This window comes from Lactuca serriola, chromosome 3 (assembly GCF_051521515.1).
Source record: "Lactuca serriola cultivar US96UC23 chromosome 3, Lser_US96UC23_V15, whole genome shotgun sequence".
Lineage (NCBI taxonomy): Eukaryota > Viridiplantae > Streptophyta > Magnoliopsida > Asterales > Asteraceae > Lactuca > Lactuca serriola.
Genome location: NC_136410.1, coordinates 157,064,952 through 157,078,166, shown reverse-complemented (window position 1 = coordinate 157,078,166; position 13,215 = coordinate 157,064,952).

Below are 13,215 nucleotides of genomic sequence, written 5' to 3'. Positions count from 1 at the left end.
TTCATTTGTTGAAACATTTCAACATGATATTAATATATGTCCATGACTAAGTTTTGATTAAAATTTCAATCTAAGCTTTTTGATTTGAAATGAAGTATAAGTATCCTCTCCCTTAAATCTTACTATAGAAAAACAACTTTTCAAACTTTACAACTTTGCAAACTAAAACTTTGTTTCCATAAATAGCATTGCTAACTTGCAACACATAAAGTAATAATTGTGCTCCCACTAGCATATAAATTACGTGCTTACTATCATGACACTTATGCTTCTATTGACATGTACTCATAAATTAGTTGGACTTCTAGAAATAAATACTTATTGACTTTCTTACCAAAGTTCAAATTTCTAATATGTGGTGCTTTGATAAGTATTTATCTAGACTTCTCAAGCTCATACATCTTTCATTAGATAACTTATGTGTGTGTTTAAACCTTTTCAGAACTCACAGCAATAAGTCCCGGATGTTCAAACTATTTTCCATTTCTCACAATTCGAACTATGAAGAGGGATGTCATAATCATACACGAATTTGAGAACCCAATTATCACAACTTCCAACTTTAATCCTATGAAATCTACAAGTGAAAGCGTTTCCTTACAATGATTTTCATGAAGTAGAGAGAAACCTCTTACCACTTTAGATTTTATGGCCTATGTGTTCCTATCCATGTGAATTCGTCATTTCCAACCACTATCATAAAGACAATGTCAAACTCATATGCAATGAACTTGCTTAATCTTAATTTCTTGCCATCCGGTAGCACAAGTGCCTACTAGTGCTTCCAAGTTGTTGATCAGCTCACCTACACCGATCAATGTACTTTCACTGATCAAGGTGCTTTTCCTTATGCAATCAAATGAGAACTCATAGAACTTCACACATATAATCAACATAACTGGAATAGGCACAGAAACAAGAATATGTTAACACGATAGGTTATCAACCCCAAATCGTGTGCTAGTGATTACTAATGGTTTATTCTTAATTAGTTCCTAAAACTTTCAGGACCATCAAGACTCCCACTGACCACTTGACATATAAGATTCTCTGTCAAGCAACATTCCTTGACAAACAAATATTCAAGAGTTAGTGTGGGATCTAATCAAGATAACACTTCAATTAATTGGTCTTAGTTGGTCTTCGTTTTAACCTAAAACATCACAACTACCAACTTAAAATGTGTAAGAGTAAGAAAGATTTCTTCTCCATATTTCATGAGGCATTATAAACCTACTTAGAACATGTCACTCAAGGTACAACTTGGAGTAACTTAGAGTACTATTCTAAAACTCGAATTTGGAGCGAAGTATGATTCATCTTGTTGACTTAGCGATTTCAACAATTCCCAATCCCTCTTCTTAGCCATACAAGTGCACTAAGGTGTCCTTATAGGATCAATTGTGACATGGTTCCATAATCATTAGTATGATCATAAAACACAATACTAAAGTACTATTTTTTCCTTTCAAATTGGAGAAACTTTTATCTTTTTTGCCTAATTTGATTCTTCTTATTCGTTCTACTATACTCTGAATGTTTTCAATGTATCAGAATTATGCTTAATCTTGTAAGCATAATCATATTTACTAAGCTTTCAGTAAATCACGATGAATAAACTTTATCGTACTTTGTGGTGGACTTGACCAGTTCACATCATTGCATACTAGATACTTTCATCTTTCACTCAACTTACATACACAAGTAAACAAGAAATTAGTCCCAATTTCTCAAGTACAAAGATTTTCATACATCACATAATTCAAGTCATATGATTCCATGTTTCTGTCCAGTTGAAACTTGGGCGATGAGAATCTTTCCTTACATAGAAAAATTACGACACTACCACAATCGATATAACTAAGAATCAAACCATTTTCAACATTGCTATTAATAGAAACATACAAACAACAATTTTCACAAATGTCATTGCAAGGAAACATTAATTAAGATAAAATCAAAATTTTATTTATTTATAAAATGATGAAAAACTTGTCCTTACAACACAAATTCATATGAAAACTATGTTCCTAGACGTACCTAAGAAATCTATCATAAATCCAAAGCAGCAGCTCAAAAATCCGATCATCAAACCATGCGATCGAAATCCATCTCTTCACGATCAGACTCAACTTACTTCTTCTGTTAAGCTTCCTTTCTTTTCTTTGATCCTACAAAACATCAAAATGCAATATTATCACATCATGTATTAAGAATCTATAAATTAGGAACTTAATAGAGTTAGATAGTGGACTTACCAGAAGTAGAGTCATACATCTTGACTTTACCATCCTTGCGATCCTTTAGGTAGATATGGCAGCTGTTCGATTAGTGTCTAAGCCCATAACTATATTTGGTATGTACTTGACTCGGTTGTGCATGGTCCTTTTGGGTTGCCTTCACCAAAGCAATTTGATAGGATGATTTATGGAAAGAGAGAGGTTATTATGGTTTATTAATGTATTATATGAATAATATACTAAAGGAGAAATCATATAGTTTAATTAATATTAGTCAAGAATTAATTAAGAATTAATTTTGTGACTAAAAGAGATTAATTAAGTAAAGAGGACTGAAACTGTCAATTGTATGATAGTTGGTTTTTAGGTTGTGGATCTTCCTAGATATGAGGTGGACAAAATTAGGAGTGGAATCCCACTCTAATTTCGGCCATAGAGGCGTTATTCCATATGATTCTCAAGCTGCTTAGGGCCTATGTCATCCATTTAGGGTTTTTGATTGAAACCCTAGCAACACAAGTATATAAGGACCCCTAGGGCTAGCAAAATCGGCCACTTGATCCCTTGGAAGCTTGGATCCGATTTTAGCCTCTCATCCTGTCTCCTAAACTTCATCCTGTTGCTTGTGGTGTTTCAAAGCCATTAGAGGTGTTACACTTGTGATACTAAGCTTCTTGAAAATCAAAGGATTCTTGCAACTATTGAAAGGTATCATCTAAACTAGTTTATTATAATTTTCGAATTTGATAGTATGCTAGATTAGGGTTTCAAGTCTTGTATGAATTGCATGTACAATAGAGAAACCTAGATCCAAGCATTAGGGTTTTGCATGAGCACATAAGATTGTTCTTTTGCTCTAAACCCATCAGTGGTATCAGAACCTTGATTGGTTTCTATTGTATTTGATGTTTTGTGTTTCATTCATACTTAAAAAATCGATTTCTTGGTCTTCTGCCTGAAAGACTCATCGAGTACCAAATTGGGCTCGACGAGTAGGATGAACTCCACGATTCCATAAGAGGACACAGCGAGTCGGGCTGTCAGACAGAGGGTATTTCGGGATTTCATGCCTATTTTGCTATGGGATTATTACCAAATTGTTTTTAATTAATAAAATATGAATTTTATTGATATTGTATGATTATCCTTGCCAAAATGAAAGACAATTTCAAATCAATTGAATAATTACTTCCTTATATGATGAATGTTAATTATTTGGATTATTTGATCATTATCTTGCATGAAATTGGATTATGTCAAAATTAGATAATCACCATAATTAATTGTTTAATTATTTATTTGAATTTTGATCTATATAGTTTTGAAATGTTTCAAAACTTTTCCTTAAGTTTTGGAATTTAATTTTTGGATTAAAAGTTTAATTTTGAAATTATGAAATTCCAAACCCTAGAATTTTACATGTTTAAAATTCACCCTATACTATTATAATGTTATAAGGATAATTATTATATATGTATAACTTAAATGCTAGTCTTACTGTTAGTAGGCCTCATTCACGAAGCCGATCTATAAGGGGGTATAAGGTTATGGCCTATAAAATGGTCGTTTAATGGGTGTCCACTCTCACCCACTGCTTCCATGATTGGTGGAGGGTTGTTAGCTGAAAGGGTAGGATAGGGCAACCCTTTCCTCATTAAAAGTATATTGAATTATAAAGTAACTAAATGTATTATCAATAATTCACATTCTTAGTTACTTTAGGCAAAATGTGAATTTGATGCTATTCCATGAAATTACACTTTGTGCCCATGCTAAGATGTTAGTGGAGTGTGTCTGGTTAACCGTCACACTAATTTGGTTCTAAGCAAATGTGGAAAAGGGTGACTCGATGTTTGTCATAGATCGATGGAGCGTGTGTGGTTAACCGGCACGTCGATTAGGTGACTGTAACATTGGGAGCACCATGTATATTTGCAAGGTTATTCACACCCTGTTTGTGATCCTCGGCATCCCAGTCACAAACTTAAGGGGCATATCGAGATTTAAACATGCCATTGAAAAGTTCAATGAATCTCAAAAGATCTAGGAATTTTCAATACATTTAAAAATTTAATTCTCTTTTATTTTTCACGGTGGAAATTAGTGAATCGTCATTTACTTACCATCAAATTATTTGTTGTTTAGATTACGACATCCCTATTCTAAATTGAAAATAATGTTGTTGGATCCTAGACCTAGTTTCTCATTTGGGTGTTTAATTGGGGATTCTTATCTAATCAAACTTTGTCACTTTTCCTTTTCAGATGTCGAACTTAAACAACAACGCTTCCGGCTCAAACACCTTCGGCTCATTCTCACTCATGAACTTGTGTGGGAGGGTGATCTTCGACAGAAACAATTTCAACGATTGGATTTGCAACATAAGGATGGTCACCCGCTACGAGGACGAGGAGTATGTCCTCGACAAGGAGCTAAAAGAGGTGGAGATGAACACTGCCACTCTCAAAGAGATCGCTGCCTTTAAGGCCCATGAGCGTGATGCCACGCAATTCCGTTGCATCATGCTAGCGACCATAATTGTTGAACTCCAAAAGTCCTACGAGGACTGCTATCCCTACGAAATGCATTAGGACTTGGTTGAAAGGTATCACCAAAGTCCTGGGCAGGAGAGGTACAAGATCATCACTTCGATGATCACGACCAAGATAAGAGACAGAGTCTGTCCCTGCTCATCTGCAAAAGATGCAGAGGTATGTTGACCGCCTGCTGAAGTTAAATGTTAACTTCGACGAAGAGCTGGTGATTGATATCATCCTTCATTCACTGCCACCGTGCTTCAACCAGTTCGGCATGACCTAGCACATGAACAAAGAGGAGGTCACGTTGAGCAAGCTTCAAGGTCTGTTGAGGACTACTAAGAGCAACCTCAAGGACATATCTGTTGCACAAACTCCTACTCATACTGCTGCCCCTGTCTTGGATATTGGACAAGGAAAGGGTAAGATGAGGAAGGCTCCCTCAAAGAGCCACCATAAGGGAAAGTCCCATGGTGACACCTCTTCTAGTGGAACCAAGGTTGGTTCTGCTAGACCCACCTCCAACCCCAAGGATGTAGAGTGTCATCACTCCCACGAAATAGGGAATTGGAAACGAAGTTGCTCGAAGTATCTGCAAGATATTAGGGATGGAAAGATCAAGTCGTCCTTCGCATGTATTTACACTATTCAATCTAATGATTCATCGCATGCTATTTCTCTGGTACTTGATACAGAATGTTGTTTTCACATTTGTTCTGACTTCCAGGGCCTAAGAAGAAATAGGGATGTGGAGCATGGGAAGATAAAGTTGATCATGGGGAACAGAAGCTCATCATTTGTCACCAAGATTGGAGTTTACACTTTAGTGCTTAGTAATGGATTAGGACTAGATTTGAATAATTGTTTCTATTCCCAAGGAATGGCAAGAAACATCATTTCTTTTCATGGTTTGTATAGACAAGGATTTAGATATTCGTTTGATAATGAAAAGGGTTCTATTAATGCTTATCTTAATGGTGTTTTCTATTTTGAAGCATTGCCTTGTAATGGAATATATAAAACTGTGACGGTTGTAGACAAATTAGGAAATGATATGTTGTGTATTGATTCTTCCAATAGTTTGGATAAAGCATGCTTGTGGCATTGTCGTCTTGGACATGTCAACAAGAAACGCATAGCTCAATTCCAAAAGGATGGAGTGTTGGAGTTATTCGACCTTAGGGACGATGACGTGTGCGAGTCTTGTTTGCTTGGAAAGATGACCAAGTCACCCTTCACTGGTACGTGTGAGAGGGGTGAGGGTTTACTGGATATAATACACACCGATTTGTGTAAGCCCTTTAGATCCACCACAAGGGATGCGAGCCGCTTCTATGTGATTTTCACCGATGATTATAGCAGATATGGATATATCTACTTAATCAAGCACTAGTCATAAACCTTTGAAAAGTTCAAAGAGTTTAAGCAGGAAGTGGAGAATCAGTTGGGCAGGAAAATCAAGATGCTTCGATCCGATAGAGGTGGAGAGTACCTTAGTCTTTAATTCCAGGACTACCTCAAGGAATGCGGAATCGTTTCGCAATTGATGCCGCCTAGGACACCAGAGTTGAATGGTGTGGCTGAGAGGCATAATCGAACCTTGCTAGACATGGTTTGTTCAATGATGAGTCGTGCTTCACTACCTATTTCATTCTGGGGGTATGCCTTAGAGACTGCCCCTATACCCTTAACTTAGTCCTTACAAAAAAGGTCGCCAAAACACCTCACGAGATGTGGACAGGGAAAGCTCCCTTGTTTGCACATATCAAGGTTTGGGGTTGTGAGGCTTTCGTAAGACGAGAAACTCACGACAAGCTCGAACCTCGTAGTGAGCGCTATATTTTCATCGGTTATCCGTAGAAGTCCTTTGGAAATCTCTTCTATAGACCGAGTGACAATGTTGTCTTCGTTGCGAGGAGAGGGGTTTTCCGAGAGCGAGAACTCATAAGCCAAGGGGACAGTGGGAGAAAAATCGAACTTGAAGAGCTTCAAGAGTCGAGCGATGAAGGAACCTCTAACGCTGGCGCTCAACCAGAGGAGGAAACTCTGGTCGAATCGGTTGACGAATCCTTACCTCTTAGACGTTCAAGTAGAGTTAGTGTTCCTCCCGTGTTGTATGGTTTTCATATAACAAGTGAGGGTGATACGTTTATTATTAATAGTACACTAATAAATTTGGATGAACCTAATAGCTACAAGGAAGCCATGGCAGGCCTGGAGTCTGAAAAATGGAAAGAGACTATGGACAGCGAGATTCAGTCCATGTATGATAACCAAGTTTGGAATTTGGTTGACAATCTTCCAGGTCGTAAGACGATTAGGAGCAAGTGGATCTTCAAGAAGAAGACTGACATGGATGGGAAGGTACACACCTATAAGGCGCGATTGGTTGCGAAGGGCTTTACTCAAACTCCTGGAGTTGACTATGATGAGACCTTCCCACCAGTTGCGAAAATAAAGTCTATTAGGGGTGATGCTAGCCATTGCTGCATTTCATGACTATGAGATATGGTAGATGGATGTCAAAACCGCTTTCCTTAATGGGAAGTTGGCTGAGGATGTTTACATGATTCAACTAGAGGGTTTTGTCGATGCAAAGCACCACAATAGAGTGTGTAAGCTTGAGAATTCCATTTATGGACTAAAACAAGTATCTCGTAGATGGAATCTTTGTTTCGATGAGAAAGTCAAAGAGATTGGTTTTCTGCGAAGCGAGGATGAATCATATATATATATATATATATATATATATATATATATATATATATATATATATATATATATATATATATATATGTCAAAGCCAATGGGAGTATAGTTAGCTTCCTCATATTGTATGTCGATGACATACTGCTCATAGGAAATGACATCCCGACCCAGCAGGAAGTCACGCCCTGGCTTGGGAAGTGTTTCGCTATGAAGGACCTCAGAGAGGATGCCTACATTCTGGGAATAAGGATAGTGAAAAACAGTAGTAAAAGGCTAATAGGACTTAGTCAGAATACTTACATGGACAAGGTACTAAAACGTTTTAGTTTGGAGAATTCCAAGAAAGAGGAGTTACCAATCCAAAGTAATACCAAGTTGAGTAAGACTCAAAGTACGAGTACCAAAGTCGAGATAGCAGAGATGAGTCGAGTACCTTATGCTTCTACAGTTGGCTCGATCATGTATGCGATGACTTGTACTCGCCCTGATGTGGCCTTTGATTTGAGCATGATCAGCGGATATCAAGGGAAACCTACCAAAGCACATTGGACCGCAGTAAAGAATATTCTTAACTACCTTCAGAGGACCAAGGAATGGTTTCTAGTCCTCGGTGGGAATGATGACTTAAGGGTGTGAGGGTATAGTAACGCTAGTTTACAGACCGATAGGGACAACTACAGTTTGCAGTCAGGCTGGGTCTTTACCCTAAATGGAGGAGCAGTGACTTGGAAAAGTTCCAAGCAGGAGACCGTAGCTGATTCAATGTGAGAATCCAACTACATAGCGGCAAGAGAAGCGTCCAAGGAGGCAATATGGTTGAAGAACTTCATCGGAGAACTTGGTGTTGTGCCAATCATAAAGGAGCCTGTGGAGATTTTCTGCGATAATGAAGGAGCGGTTGCCTTGACCAAGGAACCGAGGGATCATGGTAGATCTCGACATATCGACATGAAATATCATTTTATTCGACATCAGGTGGAAGAGGGACTCCTTGTAGTGAAAAGGGTATCATCGGAGGATAACCCAGCAGATCCTCTTACGAAGGGACTGAGTACGGCTAAGCACTTGCAGCATGCTAGGAGCATCAGGCTGAAGGACGATATTAGTTTAGATTAGATAGTTTTGAAACGTGTAATAGATAAATGTAATTGACATTTGATGATTAAATAAATGAGTATTATTTATGAGTAAAGTTACTATCTTATGTTGATTGTTTACCTATTGTTTCACTTTGCATGTTTTGACTTCCTGAATAATAAGATTATTCGAACGTTCCACATTCACTCATACTTTGGGAGTAGGTATGAAAGAAGATTGTCATGAATTCGTTTGTAGATTGTCTAAAATGTATTAGACATAGTATAGGTCTGCTGCAACGTTATGGGTGCTTATGATTAAGATCTGAGAATTGGATTAGACCCGCGCTTGCTGGTATCACTTCATGGAATTTATCTCGAGTGATCGCAAGACAATAATATCATATGGTCTTAAAAACTAGATATACGGTTTATTATTTGCAAGTTGGTTCTGCATTGATAATGTGTAAACGCATCAGTAACTTGTTGTTATAAAACACATTGTTGTGCATGATTTGATGAGTGAATGGTAAATGCATATAAGTCAAAGTTTATCTATTCAATTAATTTCTATGTCAGACAAATCAGAGATTGAGAAACAAACTACTAGACAATAAGTATGACTATGTTCCACGTAATTGTCCGCACCATATCTAGAACGGAGGACTATAGGATCCCTTAACTAAAGGACGGGTTACTAATAAGTTCAGAGTTCGACAACGTCTTTGAGAGCTACGAATGCTAATCCGATGGTATCTGCATTTATAGTTACTATATTATCCAAGTTGGACACTGTTGGATTAGTGTCTAAGCCCGTAACTATATTTGTTATGTACTTGACCCGGTTGTGCATGGTCCTTTTGGGTTGCCTTCACCAAAGCAACTTGATAGGATGAATTATGGAAAGAGAGAGGTTATTATGGTTTATTAATATATTATATGAATAATATATTAAAGGAGAAATCATATAGTTTAATTAATATTAGTCAAGAATTAATTAAGAATTAATTTTGTGACTAAAAGAGATTAATTAAATAAAGAGGACTGAAACTGCCAATTGTGTTATAGTTGATTTTTGGGCTGTGGATCTTCCTGGATATGAGGTGGACGAAAATAGGAGTGGAAGCCCACTCTAATTTCGGCCATAGAGGCCTTATTCTAGAAGATTCCCAAGCTGCTTAGGGCCTAAGTCATCCAATTAGGCTTTTTGACTGAAGCCCTAGCAGCACAAGTATATAAGGACCCTTAGGGCTAGCAAAATCGATCACATGATCCCTTGGAAGCTTGGAGCCGATTTTAGCCTCTCATCCTCTCTCCTAAACTTCATCCTCTTGCTTGTGGTGTTTGTAATCCATTAGAGGTGTTACACTTGTGACACTAAGCTTCTTGAAGATCAAAGGATTCTTGCAACTATTGAAAGGTATCATATAACCTAGTTTATTATAAATTTCAAATTTCATAGTATGCTAGATTAGGGTTTTAAGTCTTGGATGAATTGCATGTACAATAGAGAAACCTAGATCCAAGCATTAGGGTTTTGCATGAACATATAGTACTGTTCTTTGGCTCTAAACCCATCAGCAGCTTCACATCCAATGCCCCTTCTTTTGGCAATAGAAACAAACAAACTCTTTCGGAATGGTACATGGGACAATCTCAGACTCAACCTTTCTCTTTACCATTTGGTCAAACGGTTTGACCTTGACCGATCCCTTTCCATTGGGAAAAGAAAACTTTTCTGGACATCCAATGTTGCCATTGTAAATGTCCATGGATGTTTGGGAGATCGATTTTTCAGTTAAATTTGCTTCACCATTGCACTAAAACATTGATGATTCAGCAGCAATTAGCAAATATGTCAGATCAATAAGGGTTACATCGTGGTCTTCCATATAGTAGTTCTTAATGAACCCGTTATATGACTTAGGAAGTGATTGAAGAACCAAGTCAACAACCAGCTTCCTTGAGAAAACGACACCCAACATTCCCAGTCTGTCAAAGTGCAACTTTATCTCCAAGACATGAGCACATACAAACTTTCCATCTTAGTGTTTGCTTGCTAATATGGCTTGAGTGACCTTTAAATTTTCAATTCGACGAACTTGTGGGTCAGGGAGAATTAATGGAGGAGGTGGAGGGAAAGAGGTTCCACCAAAGAACGAAGAAGGGATTGATCTTTCACCTCGATCGTCATGTGGATTATCATATTCATGAGGAAAGCTCTTTCCAAAAGGATAAGGACGACCATAGTTGTTAGAACTAGACATCTACAAGGGAGAAATTCAAGTTAGTTGATTTAGTCCTTAATATAACACCCAAATGAAATATTAAAGCTAGGACTCAACACAATAATTTACAATTCAAAAGAGGGATGCCGTAATCCAATTGCAAATTATTTGAAGGTAGGTAAATGATGATTTACAAATTCCACCACGAAAACGAATTTTTAAACAAATTAAGCTTTAAATGAAATTCCTAGATCTGGTGAGATTCATTGAACTTTTCAATGGAATGTTTAATCTCGATTATGCCTTTCAAGTTTGTGACTGGGATACCGAGGATCACAAACAAGGTGTGAATAACCATGCAAATCAGCTTGGTACTCTCAAAGTTATTTATCACCTAATCAATGTGTCGGTTAACCACACACGCTCCATCGATCTATGATAATCTACGAGCTACCCATTGGCATCCTTCATTAGTCCCATACTAGTATGTCGGTTAACCACACACGCTCTACTAACAACCAATAAGGTACAATGTGCAATTTAATGTGTTAGCTTCAAATTCACATTTTCGTAAAGTAACTAAGATTAGGAATTTTTAAAAGATTTAGTTAGTTTGTATTTTCATTATACTTTTAATGAGAGCTTAGTGTCATATCCTACCCATTCAGCTAACGACCCTCCACCAGTCAAGGGTGCGATGGGTAAGAGTAGATACCTAATGGTGGTCATTTTATAGACCGCTTCCTTAAACACCCCTTATAGACCAGCTTCGTGAATGAGGCCTACTAACAGTAAGACTGACTTATTCTTATACATATATATAAATTAAACCTTTAACATTATAATAGTATAAGGGTGTATTTTAAACTTTTAAAATACTAAGTGGTTTAACTTTTAATAGATTAATCTTTTAATTTAATTAAATTTAATCTATTTATGGATTTATTAATAATCTTTTAATTAAAACATTTAACTAAATAATTAATAAAATCCACGTGGGTATATTTTTAAACCTTTTTTTTAAATACTAGGGTTTTAGAATTTAATATCTCAAAATTAAAATTTTTAATAAAATTTTAAATTCCAAAACTTAAGGGAAAATTTTGAAACTTTTCAAAACTTCTAGATCAGATTTAAATTAATTTAAATTAATCATATCATTTTATCTTTATCATAAATTTGGCCTAATAATCCAATTTATTTGGTAAGACAATTCAAATCAAATTTTACAAATAATTAATTTATCACATAATCTTGTAATTATTTTAAAATTTGACAATTATCTTTCAATTAGATGAGGATATTCATTACGATATCAAAAAATTCGATTTTAATCAATTAAAACAGCTTATAGTAATTATCATAATCTAATTTTGTCCTAAAATTCAAAAAATATGCCAAGAGACTCGATACCACGTCGTGACAGGCCATGCCACGTTGTGAAGTACAACATGTCTTGTTCAATGATGAACACGTCGTATTCATCAGGCAGAAAACAAAATCGAAATTTTTTCCAGCTTTGAAAACGTTACAACTTCATCATATAACAAAAAGCCACCCTAGGCTCTGATACCACTAATGGATTTTGAGCACTACAACATTCATATGGTGTACATGCAACCCTAATGCTTTGGATCTAAGTTTTCTCAAGTTATACATGCAAATAGTCATACAAAGCATAAACCCTATGACTAGCATACACAATTTCGAAATTCACATGTAAATTAGGTTTAGTCATTACCTCACTGGTTATATTGTAATAACAAGTACAATCCTTGCTTGATCTTGACTTCTGAAAGCCTAGTGCCCCAAGTGTTGCACCTCTAATGGAGTCACAAATACCCAATGAAAAGGAAGACTTGGAGAGAGGTGAAAATCGGCCACCATATGGTTTCTGAAGCTTAGGGCCGATTTCATGAAGTATGAGGATCTTTATATAGCTGTGACTGCTAGGGTTTTTAGGTGCAAACCCTAATGCTTTGCTTAGGCACTAAGGAGCCCATGGACTCCCTCTTTAGAGCCCTTGGACGAAATCCATAGGGCTTCCCCTTTAGGATTTCGTCCACTCCACTCTATGGAGTCCATCAGCCCAATTATGCAACTATCAATGATTTGCACAACAAACCCTCAATTATTAATCAGTCCTTGTAATCCCAAAATTAATACTAGATTAATTTCTAATTAATTACTAATTAATAAAGTGATTTCCAAGTAATCTAAAATCATTTTGAGTAGCAATTTATTATTCATATAATAAATCATACTCACTCTCTTCTTGTCATCCTATTAAGTTGCATGAGTGAAGGCAACCCAAAAGGACCATGCTCATAATCAAATCAAGTACATACCAAATATAGTTATGGGCTTAGACACCTAATCCAACAATTTGATGTACTGTACTTATAGTCTTCATCACCTCCGCCCA